Genomic DNA, 15,759 nt, shown 5'->3' with positions numbered 1-15,759 from the left:
CAAATGTAATCGCACAGCGTGGGATGCGCCTGCATGCCATGTATCCGAAGTTTCTGGAAAGCTATCGATGCTTCTAACCGACTGTCTGTTGTCGCCGAACCTTGTGTTATCTCATTTGATCGCGTGACGCGAATGGTGTAGAACTTTGTGGAAGGCACGCGGGTCCGAACGATTAGTCTGGAACATTCGACGACTGCTGTATAAAAGCCGACTCACTTGACCAGCTGATCAGATGTTCGAGGATCGCCGACCCTGTTCGCCGCTATCGTTGTGCTATAAGTGTAGCCTGTTTTTGTGGGCACAGGTTCGCCCAATAAAAGTTAGTTTTGTCTTTCATAGCATTGCTGCTGCGTTCTTTAACGTCACCACCACGTGACATCTGGTGGAGGTGCTTTTCGTTCATGTACCGGACGCCCCCGACAAGCCGTGATCCAAGCTCGGACCGCAAAGAGAACACCAACGTAGTCCCGGAGCATCGCGCAAGCCGCCGTCTTCAACAGCTGCCCCCGGAGCACGGACTTCTACCTGAGAAGACCAAGAAGATTGTGGCCAAGGCAACCACAATGGCAGCCCCAGCGTCCCCCATCGTGCTGCAGCAGCCCAGGGAACCTCTGACGTTCAGCGGTTCAACATTTCAGGACCCGGAAACCTGGCTCGAAACGTATGAGAGGGTCGCTGCATTTAACAGCTGGAATAGCGACGACAAACTGCGACATCTCTTCTTCGCACTGGAAGACGCTGCCAGGGCGTGGTTCGAGAATCGAGAAGCCACTTTAACGACGTGGGACCTGTTCCGAAGCGTCTTCTTGCAAACATTTAAAAGCGTGGTGCGAAAAGCCCAAGCTCAACTAGAAACCAGAGCGCAGCTGCCAACTGAGACGATCGCGATCTTCACGGAGGAGATGGCCCGTCTTTTCCGGCACGCCGACTCGGAAATGTCAGAGGAGAAAAAAGTCCGCTTCCTGATGCGGGGCGTCAAGCAAGAACTTTTCGCCGGACTTATACGTAACCCACCAAAGATTGTGGCTGAGTTTTCTGCAGAGGCATCGATGATCGAGAAAACTCTAGAGATGCGCACACGGCAATATAACCGCCAGGGGCTCACGCCGCAGTACACTATCCAAGGACTGGGTTCGGACGACCTTCAAGAGACGGTCAGGGCCATTGTGCGTGAAGAACTGCGCAAGGTCCTGCCTTCGTCGCAGCCTCAAGTAGCTTCGATCGCTGACATCGTGAAAGATGAGGTTCAGCGATCGCTTGGAGTTCCTGAGGTGCAACCAGAATCACCGCAGCCCCAGCTCGAAGTGATGACCTACGCCGCCGTCGCAAGCCGTCAAGGCACCCCTCCGTGACCGCGCCAGGGCTCTGTGACGCCGCAATTCCGTCGTCCGCCGCCGGCACCACCAGCACGCCCACCCGTCGCCTAGCGCACCTACGCGAGGAAGACGGACATTTGGCGAGCCCCTCACCACCGTCCGCTCTGCTATCACTGTGGAGAAGCCGGCCGTGTGTACCGCCGATACCCATACCGCGACTTGGGACGTAGAGGGTTCGCCGTCAACGCGCCGCGTCCACAGTTTGGGGAGCGCCCACGTGACATCGCCGATTACCTAGCCGCCACTCAGTGCAACTCTCGACGACCGTCGAGTTCGCCGTCACCAGGCCGCTACCTGTCACCGCAGCGTCGTCCATACACTGGCCCAGCCCGGGGCCGGTCAGCGAGCCCATATCTGGAAAACTAAAAGCAGCATCCGATGGAGGTGCGGTTGCTGTTCGTCGAACTGCCGAAGATCCACCGCCGCCGACAAAGACGCCGAAGAAACTTCCTCGACGACATATCGACACGCCGCCGTCCCGACGAAGTGTGAAAGCAAAGAATACGACGAAGAAAGACGACCTGACGGCGTCCCATACCAGCCACAGGTCAACGAGACACAGCCATGATCCGACGCCAAGACCTAACTGTAACGCAAGACAAAGAACCACCGACTCGACGTGCTTCTCGACGGCCACGCAGTCACCGCCTTAGTCGACACAGGCGCCGATTACTCCGTCATGAGTGGACACATCGCCTCCCAGTTGAAGAACGTTAAGACTGCATGGGAAGGCCCTCAAATTCGGACCACTGAAGGACACCTGTTTACGCCGACTGGAATCTTCACGGCAAAAATTACCGTTCATGACCAGACTTACCCTGCCACCTTCGTTATCCTCCCACAATGTTCACGCGACGTCATTCTCGGCATGGACTTCCTAAACCAACACGGCGCAGTCATCGACCTGAAGCCGAAGTTGATAACCCTGTCTGAAGATCAAGCAATACCGCCGGAGAGCTCTCGTAGTCACCATGCCTTAAGCGTGCACGAAACTCAAGTCAGCATCCCGCCTCGCTCCAGCATTGTCATTTCCGTCGGCACCAAAACACCTACCGACGTAGAAGGCGTCATCGAAGGTAACCAACGCCTACTGCTAGACCGTGAAATTTGCGTCGCAAGGGGGATCGCTCGACTCCACGGAGGGAAAATGGAAGTGATGCTAACCAACTTCAGCCAAGAGTTCAAGCACATCAGCAAGGGCACGACAATCGCGTACATCGAGGAAATTGTGGAAACGAGCAATGCCTTTGTCCTATCAGATTCTGCCGCATCTACCCCGCCGACCATAGTGCCCGAACCAGACTTCGACGTAAATCCAAGTCTCCCCATGAGCAAGCAGCAAAAGCTCAGAAGTCTACTCCGACCATACAAGGACTGCTTTTCAACTTCATCGAAGATTCGACAAACACCATTTGCAAAGCATCGCATAATAGCCGAAGAGTGCGTTCAACCACTCCGCCAGAGCCCTTACCGAGTTTCGACGTGCGAACGTGAAGCTATTAGGCAACAAGTCGACGAAATGCTCCGCGACGACATCATCCAGCCGTTGAAAAGCCCGTGGGCATCTCCTGTTGTCCTGGTGAAGAAAAAGGACGGAACCCCACGTTTCTGCGTCGATTATCGTCGTCTGAACAAGATCACGAAGAAGGAGGTATACCCCCTCCCACGAATAGACGACGTATTGGATCGGCGCTGCAACGCTAAATACTTCTGATCGATGGACCTCAAGTCTGGCTACTGGCAAATAGAAGTCGACGATAGAGATCGCGAAAACACCGCCTTCATCACCCCAGGCGGCCTCTACGAGTTCAAGGTTATGCCATTCGGACTGTGCTCGGCGCCTGCAACGTTCCAGCGCGTCATGGGCACGGTTTTAGCAGTATTGAAGTGGCAGACCTGTCTCGTTTCCTTGAATGACGTCGTCGCCTTCGCCGGAAATTTTGACGATCCCCTTAGGCGGCTTGGAAAAGTACTAGAGGCCATCAAATCATCAGGGCTCACTCTGAAGCCAGAAAAGTACCTCTTCGCTTACGACGAGCTTCTGTTCCTAGGCCACGTCATCAGCAAATCCGGAGTACGCCCCGCCCCGCAGAAAACAGCTGCCATCGCAAAGTTCCCGCAGCCCATCGACAAGAAGGCAGTGCGTAGACTCCTTGGCATGCGTGCCTACTACAGGCGCTTTGTCAAGGACTTTTCACGCATCGCTCAGCCGCTAACGCATCTAACCAAATGTGATGTCGAGTTCAAATGGCAAACGCCGCAGGCCGACGCATTTCCAGAACTAAAACGACGCATGCAGTCACCGCCGGTACTTGCACATTTCGACGAAGACGCCGATACCGAAATCCACACTGATGCCAGTAGCCTAGGCCTAAGCCTCGGTGCCGTCCTAGTCCAGAAGAAAGACGGACATGAACGGGTGATATCTTATGCTAGCCGGTCGCTGTCAAAAGCGGAAAGCAATTATTCTACGACTGAAAAGGAATGCCTCGCCATCATTTGGGCTACAGCAAAATTCCGCCCTTACCTATACGGCAGGCCCTTCAAAGTCGTCAGCGACGATCACGCGTTGCGTTGGCTAGCTAACTTAAAGGACCCTTCAGGACGGCTGGCGAGGTGGAGCCTCAGACTCCAAGAATATGACGTCGCGGTGATCTACAAGTCCGGACGATAACACTCAGACGCCGACTGCCTATCACGCGCCCCCATCGATCCCCCGCCGGAAGACGACGAGGATGACGACGCCTTCCTCGGAGTAATAAGCGCAGAAGACTTCACTAAACAGCAACGAGCAGACCTGGAACTAAAAAGGCCTCGTCGAGTGTTTGGAAGGGAACACCCAAGTAGTACCTAGGGAATTTAAGCGCAGATTGCCTTCTTTCACATTACAAAACAACCTGCTCGTAAAGAACTTCTCACCAGTCCGCGCCAGCTACCTTCTTGTTGTTCCGTCAGCGCTGCGTCCAGAAGTACTGTACGCTTTATATGACGATCCAACCGCTAGGCACCTCGGGTTCTCCCTAACGGTGTCGAGGATACAGGAAAGGTACGACTGGCCGCGTCTGACCGCCGACGTCGCTCGTTACGTCAAGACATGCCGAGACTGTCAACGACGCAAGACACCACCGACAAGGCCAGCAGGATTACTGCAGCCGATCAAACCTCCTTGTCAACCATTTCAGCAGATCGGGATGGATTTGTTGGTTCCGTTTCCAGCGTCAACATCCGGAAATAAGTGGATCGTCGTGGCGACGGACTATCTCACCCGCTTTGCTGAAACTAAAGCTCTACCGAAGGGCTGCGCAGCCGAAATGGCGAAATTTTTCGTCGAGAACATTCTGCTGCGACATGGTGCCCCAGAAGTCCTCATCACCGACATAGGAACGGGTTTTGCAGGAGAGCTCGCCCAAGCCATTCTGCAATATAGCCAGACAAGCCACAGGAGGACAACTGCGTACCATCCGCAGACGAATAGTCTCACGGAGCGCCTGAACTAGAACCTCGCCGACATACTAGCGATGTACGTCGACGTTGAGCACAAGATGTGGGACGCGGTGCTGCCGTATGTAACCTTCGCTTACAACACGGCGGTGCAAGAAACAACACAGATCACGCCGTTCAAGTTGGTTTATGGCAGGAACCCGGCGACGACGCTCTACGCCATGCTGCCGCACGTCACCGACGAAGATAATCTTGACGTCGTGACCTTTCTCCAGCGCGCCGAAGAAGCCCGACAACTCGCCCGCCTACGGATCAAGAACCAGCAGCGTACCGACAGCCGACACTACAGCCTCCGACGACGCTTCGTCGAGTACCAGCCCGGTGACCGTGTTTGGGTTTGGCCCCCATACGCCGACGAGGACTGAGCGAGGACTGACCGTCGCTATTTCGGACCGTGCAAGATCATCCGACGTATTGGCGCATTGGACTATGAGGTCGTGCCAGACGGCATTTCGCTATCACAGCGGCGCCGCTCACGACCTGAAATAGTCCACGTTGTGCGACTCAAGCCGCACTACCAGCGTTAATGAACTTGGGGACTTCGCATAACTGACCTTTGAACTTTGTTTCTTTTCGTTGTTTTGTTACTTATGTTTAATAAGTGTCCTTTTGGGTTTCGTTCTCTTATATTTGTAGCATCGGGACGATGCTTTTTAAGAAGGGAGTATTGACAGTGTACTTATCTTTATCGGGCGACCTCGTTTCTTCGCCTAACAAATGTAATCGCACAGCGTGGGATGCGGCTGCATGTATCCGAAGTTTCCGGAAAGTTATCGATGCTTCTATCCGGCTGTCTGTTGTCGCGGAACCTTGTGTTATCTGATTTCATCGCGTGACGTGAATGGTCTAGAACTTTGTGGAAGGCACGCGGGTCCGAACGATTAGTGTGGAACATTCGACGACTGCTGTATAAAAGCCGACTTGCTTGACCCGCTGATCAGATTTTCGACGATCGCCGACCGTGTTCGCCGCTATCATTGTGCTATAAGTGTAGCCTGTTTTTGTGGGCACAGGTTCGCCCAATAAAAGTTAGTTTTGTCTTTCACGGTATTGCTACTGTGTTCTTCGACGTCACCACCACGTGACAGTATTTTTCCCGCAGTCGAGCGTGATCTCATACACTATATTTTCTGCACAATTCACGTACCGGTTCCTGTGTATTTTTGTACATGTCATCTTGTGTGTCTGTGTCTTGTATCTGTCGTTCCCCAGTCCTCTTTCCAAGTGGTGCCCAAATAACATTTAACTTGACTGGTGCAGAACTTTGCGAGGACACTTGAACAGGGGGAAAAATATTTGCACTTACAAAACCAAGTTTTCTTGTAAACATGCTATAACAGCGCAAAAACGCAGCGAATTTTGCGGTCCTAAAGCGTGGTTTGCTAAGCGCAAGAACAGAATGAACAATGTAGATGGATACACGCTAGCTATTATAACGTTTAGGTCTTTCGGAGCAAGGGATTGCAAAAGACGCATAACAAACGAGGTAAGCGAGCTCTGTTTTGCAGTCAAAGAAATCATTAGCAAGGGAAGCTATGCTCTAATGAAAAGTTATAATGGTTGGGCACCTTTCGTTGCTTTACTCCTGATGTATAACAGTGTTAGTGCAAAGAACTGATGAATGCATGACCTCGTAAAGCTATCAGCCTGCTGTTCCTCAATGGTGTGATTTTTGATCACGTTGAATAATTTGTAGCCTGCCACCAAATTTAAATATTTGTTAACGCTGTGCTTATCGTAACCACTCACTTATATGTTCAAGCCACCTGTAATGATCAGCTTTAGAGTTTGAAATTTTCTCAGCAACGCATCCACATCTGTAAAGCCCTGTTTAGTGTTTTTCCGGTGTGTAAATTGCGGTGTGTGCAAATCATTCCAGATTTGTGTCCGCCGGTATAAGATCTGAGCTGTACTCAGTTGAAGCGCAGCTACTTGCGATTTCTGATTTCGTTTCAGAAAAGCCAGTATTTCAACTCTCTTCCGTTCCTTTTTTCATGTAGTGTGCTGCTCATAAACACTACCCTTTTGAGCAAGGTCATTATGCATACGTCAAGCTAATTAGATACTGCATCGTGGTGCGTATTCTTAGCAAATTTCTTAGATGCGTTTAGCTTTCACTAAATTGAAAAAATCTTGCCGATATTACTTTAATATGACGAGGACATCCTTCCGTTCCCACTGTTTGTAGGCGTCATTGTCGCTTCCCTTACTAGAAAATTTTCCCTTCCTGTCCACGCATACTTGGAATCAGTTCACCTTAGATTCCGTCTCGGCTAGCCAAATAGCTTTCTTTAGTTTGTGCACGAGATTCTCCGGCAATCCACATTTCTCTGGTATCGTTCCTCTCAAAACATAACAGTGGAGGCGTCTCGTCATTTCCCCTTACCAGGATCAATGCATCTGGACGGGACAGGTTCAGTCTCCTATTCACGCCCTGTACTATATCATGGATACCTTCTGGGTTGTCCTGAGGAATACCATACCTTTTGACATTATTCGGGCGCTGCGTTAGCGGCACTTCGTATATTTCTGTGAATAAGCAAAGCCTGTCTTCAATCACCGAATCATCGTCTACAGCTTAAGAACTTTTTTGACAACCTTAAGAGAGACACTATTGGACAGTTTTCTGGGTACAGCTCATAAATAACATTGATCCACTAGTTTATTGAGAATGCCACCCATTATTTTTAGGTGACTTCTCTAGAGGGAAAACAGCGATGCATAATTTTCATTCCTTAAAACAATTTTGTTGTCGACAAACCATGGAAGTTTCTATCAGATGGCGGAAAACGGTTCACCACAGGAAAATTTAAGTAGTTCTTAAACTATAAGCAATCACATGAGCTGCTTACGTCATCTCACCATCCCCATGCATCTCACCATGCAACGGTGTGAACAAGCGTAACAATCAATCCTATTGGAAAATGTCTATACGAACTCTACGAAAAAATAATGGGATGTATGCTTATCGCAGAGATTTGACGAGAAGTGAACCATATGCTACGCATATTGAACGAGATCTCGTAGAATATGTGCGAGATCTGTAGGGTGTGCAGCGTACAATTTTGCGAAGCGCACGAGATCTATGCGATGTACTACGAGAATGCGTAGATCATGTACGAGATCAGTGCGATGTGCTGCATGGAGCTAACAAGATTACGAATGAGATGTGTGAGGTTTTGTGTGATGCGTACGCACTGTAGTCGTATGAGCAACGTGATCTTGAAGATGACTATGAACTGCATACAAAATATGTTCACTTAAGTCGTAGTGCATACGAAATCTCATAAATGACAGTGAGATTTATGATTAGCCGTTTGTAGCACATGCAAGAACATAATCAAGGGGCCGTATTATGACATACATTGTGACACATATATCAGAGTGAATTGCAGAGCTTATAAGAAGTCCAGTGTTCAATTTCTGGAATTTCATGTAATGAACACACACAGCCCCATCAAAGCTGGTTTCGGTACTATTGGTGCGATGATTTTCACTTGGGCACGTATTCTCCAATGACCACTTACGGCAATGCTACTGCGTTCGTGGGACACATTCCTCGACTGACGCATTCCACGCACTCAGAGTGAAGTCGTCGAAAGCTATTGTCCGAGAATAGATCTGAGTATGTCAGCATAAGATTTTAATGCATTATAAGAGTTGAGTACCTTGTATGTTTCATAATAAATGCTAGGTCTTTGTTTGTGTTCACAATAAAGTAATCTGGCATTATGATTATAGCTCATTGGAAACACATTCAATAAGGACGAGTTTCCAAAGGAGTTTGCGGCACGCTGTTTAATGAGTAACAGAGATGCATGCACTGTGTCACATCCTAATCTTATTGCTTGCAACAGAGATGTCAGTCAAAGATAGCAATGCGCGAACTTGAAGCTGCACATTTTCTAAAGGGCTAAGGGTGCCGACTACAATGATGTCAAACGCAAATCTGCTATATGCTTTTTATTCACCATGTTAAGAGGATGTTAGTGCCTGTTTGTCAAACCGTAATAGCCAGGCACGCAACTGGCCATGCATCGCTACAAGTAAAAAATAAAAAGCAGAACCGCAAAACACACTGCAAATAAATCGGTGAATGAATAGCCAGAATATCAGTCAAACCTAAACACACGTCGTCATAGATAAATAAAAAATACTGAAATTACGTCACCATCATTCACTAAAACTATAATACGATCAGTGCAGTATTACTGATATGAAAAATTATTTGCCGTAAGCCTTTTACAACTTGTGCACTGGATACTGAGAGAGATTGAACTAGTAAAAGATGCTCATATGTACACAGCAATGGGAGAAAACGATATTAGCGACGCAACTTGGTAACCATTCTCTGCCTACATACTACGCAAAAGCTGAATTTGAAATTAAAGGAGAAATAACAAAATAGTTGTGTGCCAATGATAGTTAAGCCCAAGGCAACGCCTTCAAATTCGCTGAAAGCTGCCCTCGAAACAATCAAAATGTCAGTGTCCCTACATTGAAGCACGGTCTTTAAATGACGAACATGTCGCACATCCTGGTGTTCACGCATGCACTCAACAAATGAAAAACAATTTCACAAGGCGCTCGCACAATAACAATGCCTACCAGACGCGCGCACACACTCCCACAGAACGCTAGCAGTTGCCGAAAGCGCTACACACAGACTGTACGGACGTTCTTACGCGTTCGACGCATATCAGACCTGCACACACACACATACACCCACACGCAGAACGCGAGAAGTTTTCGAAAGAGCTCGCGAAAGGCGGTACAGACGTTCTTACGCGTTCACAACCACGCAAATAGAGCCGGCGTGGCAGCAGCGCCTGATGCAGAAACGGCACTAGTCATGAACAGTAAACAACCGCAGAACGGCGCAAAACAAGCCGGAACATAGTGTGCCGATGACGCCACTCGAAACCAAATGCATCGTCGATTACGTCACTGAGCAACACGAACACTTTGTAACATTCACAACTCAACGACAATGTGCTGCTAACTTAAAAAAAAGGAACTTGCGCATGAGTAAATAGTAGAATGACGCTTTGGCCTGTCGGAAGAATACCCGCAAGAGTAATTCCCTTCATTCGGACGTGCGCCTGCAGGTATGCTGCCTATAGTATTATACTTCAGCTTAAACAACAACAGCAGAAAGAAAGAACGGCTGCTTTTATCAGCGAGCACCACGTTAATACCGAGCTACGTGACAAACAACCATCAGAGTGCGAGGCTATAGCAGACGACGCTAGCACGCTTGGCACAAAGGTCGACGGCAGCGCTGCGAGGGCGGGAACGGCGGCGGGCGGATTGGTGCGCATAGGTGACGCGACGAGTTCGGAAACGGAAAAATATCCAGAAACGTTGTTGTGCATGGACTGGACGGCCGATGGGATAGTTTGATTATGTCTGCGCGTTGCCGAGAGAAAACGTGCACCCTTTTTTGTTCAATAACAATCACTAAGCCCCTGTGCCTGTGCAACGGTATTAGCTCGCTGTAGGTTACGTGCGAGGCACCGTTGTTGACTAGCGTAGTTCTGTCCACTCGCGCTTTCTTTCTTCCCGGCTTATGAGAAGCCTCTGGTACTCTCGCCGCTCTCACATCGGGTCACAATGCACGGAAGAATGTGTTGAAAGCTGTGCTATTGCGTGCTGTGGTTCATACGCAATTGAACAGTGTTTACGCCGGAAAGACCGTTGGCGCAGTCGATGCGGCGTGGTCTGACACGAAGGAGCGTTTGCCGAGTAATCCTCAAAAGGTTAGTCCGGCGCTTGGTGCATTCCGATTGTTCGTGTATTGTGCCTTGTTATGCGGAGAAGAAGATTTGAGTTAAGTGAACAAAAATAATCAAATTGTTTTCTAATGTACTTTCTCCATCTCTTAGTGAAAATTTAGTGACACCTTTGACGAAAATTGCCTTGAACCGTATTCATCTCGCCAACAGCTTCATATATTGTTTGTTTACATTATTCTATCAAGTATGCTAAGCACCGGGGACCTCTTGGTCTTAAATGGAACCAAAATTCAAGCAAGGAATGTCATTGCTTCTGTACTTAGTTTCTAAGCAAAAAATCGTATAGACATTTGCAGCAGTGACCGAGCGCATCATCACCGCCCGCACCAGAGACGGTCGCCCAATCCCTAAGGTCGACTCCATCCGAGTACTGGGAATGATAATCGAGGTGGGCGGATCAAACATCCAAACGCTGCACAAGCTGACGACAAAGATGGACAATGCAGTACGACTCGTACACAGAGTGGCCGCCCGTCACCACAACCTCAAAGACAATCTGCTGCGTCTCGTACACGCGTTCGTCCTGTGTCACTTTACTTGCACCGCAGCAATGCACAAATGGAAACAATCGGAGCATGACAAGCTCAATACACTCATCCGAAAGGTAGTGAAGCGGGCCCTTGGGCTCCCGATAACCACGCCGACGTTCCGACTCCTTGAGCTCGTGGTGCACAATACGCTCGAAGAGATCGCTGAGGCTCAGGAGAGAGCGCAGATGATACGACTCACCATGACCAACAACGGCCGTCACATTTTGCGCAAGCTCGGCTACTTCCCACCGAACACCCAGGATTCACCGGAGCTGACGCCGATTGCCCGCGAGCTCCGCGACCTTATCACGGTCGCCCCCATTCCGCGAAACGTTCATTCGGAACACAATCGAGGCAGGCGCGTAGCCAGGGCGACCGAATTCCCCTAACGCATAAACAAGAAAGCGGACGACGTCGTTTTTGTGGACGCAGCCGCCTACCGATTCGACCGAGCCTTCACCGCAGTAGCTGTCTCGTTCTCGCAGCGGACCCTAAACGCCGCCACCGTACTCACAATAGACCCCTAAGGGGTGGAGCAAGTGGCCAAAACCCTGGCAATGCTCGACGACAAGCGACAAACAATATTCAGCCGCTCGAGACCGGCCATCAAAGCGTTCGAGAGAGGAGTCGTCTCCGACCAGCCACCCTCAAACACCGCCCCGTCATCTGGTTTTCCGCCCACCTGGATCGGATCCCGGGCGCCCCGCCCAACCTCAACGAGACAGCCCACGACGCTGTGAGCGCGCTTACCGACCGCGCCGTCACCCCCGGGCAACCGCGCCTCGATGAGTTGGAGGCGAACAGGGACGCCCCGGTAACGTACAATGAAATCACCAAACACTTTTACCTGGGACGACGTCTCTTTTCGCCCCCGCACCCCCAACCAAACAGGCCGAAAGCGCTAACGCTACGCTTGTTACAAACACATACCTATCCCAACCCCGCCACCTTACACATCATCTACCTGGACGTCTACCCCGACGATGCGTGCTCCTCGTGCCGGGTCACGGCGACATTCGCACACGTACTGTGTGCATAAACACTCCGCCCAACTCTACCTCCGACAAGTGGGAGAAGACCTTACGAAGCACGCTCCTACAAGGCCAGCAATGGGCCTTCCTGCAGCGTCGCGCAGCGGCCGCCAGGTACTCCTTGTCGGTCCCTGCGTGGGAGACGCCCACTGCTCGCTGATGTACCTCCTGCAGGACCTTTATTAAAGTTTGTCCAATCCAAGCCAATTTGTAGAAGTACGTTGATGTGTTGTTTTCACAGCTAACGCCTATGCGAGACAGCACCCGATTGGTCTGTGTGACTTGCGAACAGATTTTAGTTTGTATGCAAATTTTTTGGATTGTACATTGTCGTGAATGCAACCTGCATTGTGTTCAGTGTTCTGCTTGTTTTCGTGCATTTAACACGTTAAATAATGGCGCGTCATGTAAAGAGGTGATATTTGTCCAAGCGGATGCAGCTTCACGTACGAAACCTTTTCACAATTTAAGGCGATGTTGTTAAATCATAAGTTTGCAGTTTAAGCAGTCATTACAACAAGGTGAAAATTTCTTATTGTTTAGAAATGTCAGAATTTCCTGTGAAGGAGGCGTCTCTGTACCACATGGGAGCCAGCGGCACTAATGCAACCGGAACAGATCAAGAAAGCATCTGGTCGGCTTGCTTTGAAAGGGTGTGTACAAAACGGTCACAACCACTTATGAGTTCTAGGTTCTGTTAGCTCAGCCAGCAAGCCAAGCCAATCTCAGCCCAGCTAAGCGGCTGTTGGCGAAAGCGGAATCAATACACGTTCATCACTATCATATGACGATCGGGCGGCTTCGTCGGCGAGATCAATCCTGCTGATGCTGCAATATCCTGGAAGCCACGGGAAAAATATTTTGTGTCCGTTGTCATGGCAGCGCCGATATATCTGTCGAAATTCTGATGCCAATTGTTCATTGGGTCCGCCACGCATTGGGCGTCGCATGCACTGAAAGGCTGCGTTGGAGTCACTAAAGACTGTTCATTGTTGGCATGGTTCCTAATAAAACAAATGAAGTGCAACATGTAATGCCGCAAGTTTTGCAACCATCGATGCGATCACACATGAACTTTCTATTTGATTTAAGTGCAAGACGCTACAAAATGTACGCTTAGATAACTGTTGATGACCTTGCAAGAATATTAATATAGGACCTCGGCTTTCAATGAATATGTTACAATAAGACTCTCAAATACGGATTGCACGCAGGCAGTCCATGTCGTCAGCAGACTCTTGCTCATCCGCGAGGTTTCCCAAATACTTAACTGCTCGTCGGCCGCGGCAGCCCACTGGCTATAGTGCCGCGCTGCTGAGTTAAACGTCACAGGCTTGATTCCAGCCGCGACGGCCGCGTTCTCATGGCAGCGGAATGCAAAAGCCCTAGTGTTCTGTGCATTCCGCGCACGTTATATACTTCAGGTGGTCAAAAAGATAAACCAGAGCGGTTCCTCATAATAAATCCTGGTTCTGGCACGTAAGACCTCGCACTTCAGTTTCTATACCTGAGCTCTGGTCACCGACTGAGAGAGTAATAAAAGCCTTCGAATAGCCTGCGCGTGCTGTGTGCCAAAATAGTGTCCCAGTTGACCTCACACGTCATTGGGCATGGCATGTTATAATGTCCTGATTGCAGGGCAACGGTTCTACCATTCCAGAAAGCTACGTAGTTTTCCGGTTTTCTACTTCAACTATTGGTAGGATATAATTAAAGTACCAGGTGAAGCTTCATGCAGGTAATTCTGTATTGCTCGGAACGAGCGCATTTACCAGGAGAGAAGCAAGAGCAAACGTTCCTGTTAACTTATCTGCTAATATTCCCGTGGAATCCTTCATGTCTGCCCTCCAAATAAGGTGTTCCTTTTGCTGATAAACGGATACAAGAAACTGAGGAAGAACAGCCTTCAGGGAAAGAGGAGCAGGAGGAGGAAAAGGAAAGATGAAAAGGAAGGGAGGTCGACCGGACGCACGCCCGCTTTGTTACCCTACACATGGGAAGGCGTTTAAGGGAAGAAAGGAGAGGGAGGGAGGGAGGGAGGAAGGAAGGTACTGTCAGTGTTAATACGTGCGGTTGTCCATAACCTCGCGAGTATTATTGTTACGTAGGAAGACGCAGACGAAAAGCTATGTACAACTATATTTACAAGGAAATACGCTGCGCTTGGCCAAAAGGCAACAGCCCGCGCTAGCTTCTAATCGTCGTCGTCGTCTTCACACTGCTCGCCTTTTCATGATCGCACATATTGTTCCGTAGCGCCACCCCCTGCTGCAAAAGCGCCGTCCCGGAGCGACTAAAGATCGGACTCGGAAGCAGTGCAGTAGGCCTTGAGCCTACTGACATGGACGACATCACTAGATGCCAGAGGAGAGGACGAGGTTGAACCCACAGGAGCAATTTCGTAAGTTACAGACGTGTTACCTGGCGCAGCACGCGGTACGGCCCTGTGTATTGCGAAAGGAGCTTCTCTGAAAGTCCGACGTGACGAGAGGGTGACCACAGGAGCACGAGCGCACCAGGCGAGAACTGTACGTCACGATGGCGGGCGTTGTACTGGCACTGCTAAATGGTTTGTGAGGCCGTCAGTCGAGCACGGGCAAGCTGGCGTGCATGGTCGGCGAGGGCGATGGCGTCACTCGCATACTCGCTTGTTGAGATCGCAGCAGGAGGAAGTGCCGTGTCTAGGGGCAAGGTAGGTTCGCGACCGTACAGTAGATAAAATGGAGAAAATCCGGCGGTGTCGTGCCGGGAAGAATTGTACGTAAATGTTACGTAAGGAAGGGCAATCTCCCAGTCCTGGTGGTCTTTGGAAACGTACTTGGACAGCATATCGGCAAGAGTACGGTTTAACCGTTCTGTCAGGCCATTGGTTTGAGGATGGTATGAGGTAGTCAGTTTGTGTTGAATGGAGCAGGAACGCACAATGTCAGCGATAACTTTCGAGAGGAAGTTTCGACCACGGTCAGTAAGCAGCTGTCGCGGGGCGCCATGAAGCAAGATAATGTCCCGCAAGAGAAAGTCCGCGACGTCAGTGGCGCAACTGGTAGGGAGAGCCCGCGTGATAGCGTATCGGGTGGCGTAATCAGTCGCGACTGCTACCCATTTGTTCCCAGAGGATGACGTGGGAAAGGGACCGAGCAGGTCTAGTCCAACATGAAAGAACGGTTCCACAGGGACGGCGATCGGCTGCAGATGACCGGCAGGTAGCACCTGAGGTGTTTTCCGACGCTGGCAGGGATCACAGGCAGCAACGTAGCGTCGAACGGAGCGAGCGAGACCAGGCCAATAGAAGCGGCGGCGGACGCGGTCGTACGTGCGGGTTACCCGAAGATGTCCTACAGTGGGTGCGTCATGCACAGTCTGCCGTAGCTGTTTTGGCACGACAAGATCAGAGTCATCAGGGAGGAAGTTCCTTCGATACAGAATGCCGCCCTGGAGGACATATCGGCGAACGGATGCGTCGGTAGGTGTAGAGCGCAGACGCTCGATAAGTGATCGCAGCGATAGATGTCGGTACTGCTCATCG

General features: G+C 50.1%; 1 long non-coding RNA gene across 8 annotated transcripts in view; it reads left to right on the top strand.

Moving 5' to 3' along the window:
- LOC129384533 (uncharacterized) overlaps nucleotides 1-15,759 on the top strand; it is a 123,910-nt gene that overhangs the window by 39,549 nt on the left and 68,602 nt on the right. The window contains exon 2 of one of the 8 annotated variants that reach the window (XR_011890622.1): nucleotides 14,490-14,634. The exons of the other annotated variants lie outside the window; for them this stretch is intronic. This is a non-coding gene — a long non-coding RNA (uncharacterized lncRNA). The remainder of the gene's footprint in view (nucleotides 1-14,489; nucleotides 14,635-15,759) is intronic. 8 annotated transcript variants of the gene reach the window in all.

This window comes from Dermacentor andersoni, chromosome 1 (assembly GCF_023375885.2).
Source record: "Dermacentor andersoni chromosome 1, qqDerAnde1_hic_scaffold, whole genome shotgun sequence".
NCBI lineage: Eukaryota > Metazoa > Arthropoda > Arachnida > Ixodida > Ixodidae > Dermacentor > Dermacentor andersoni.
This window is presented reverse-complemented; position numbering and strand designations above follow the sequence as displayed.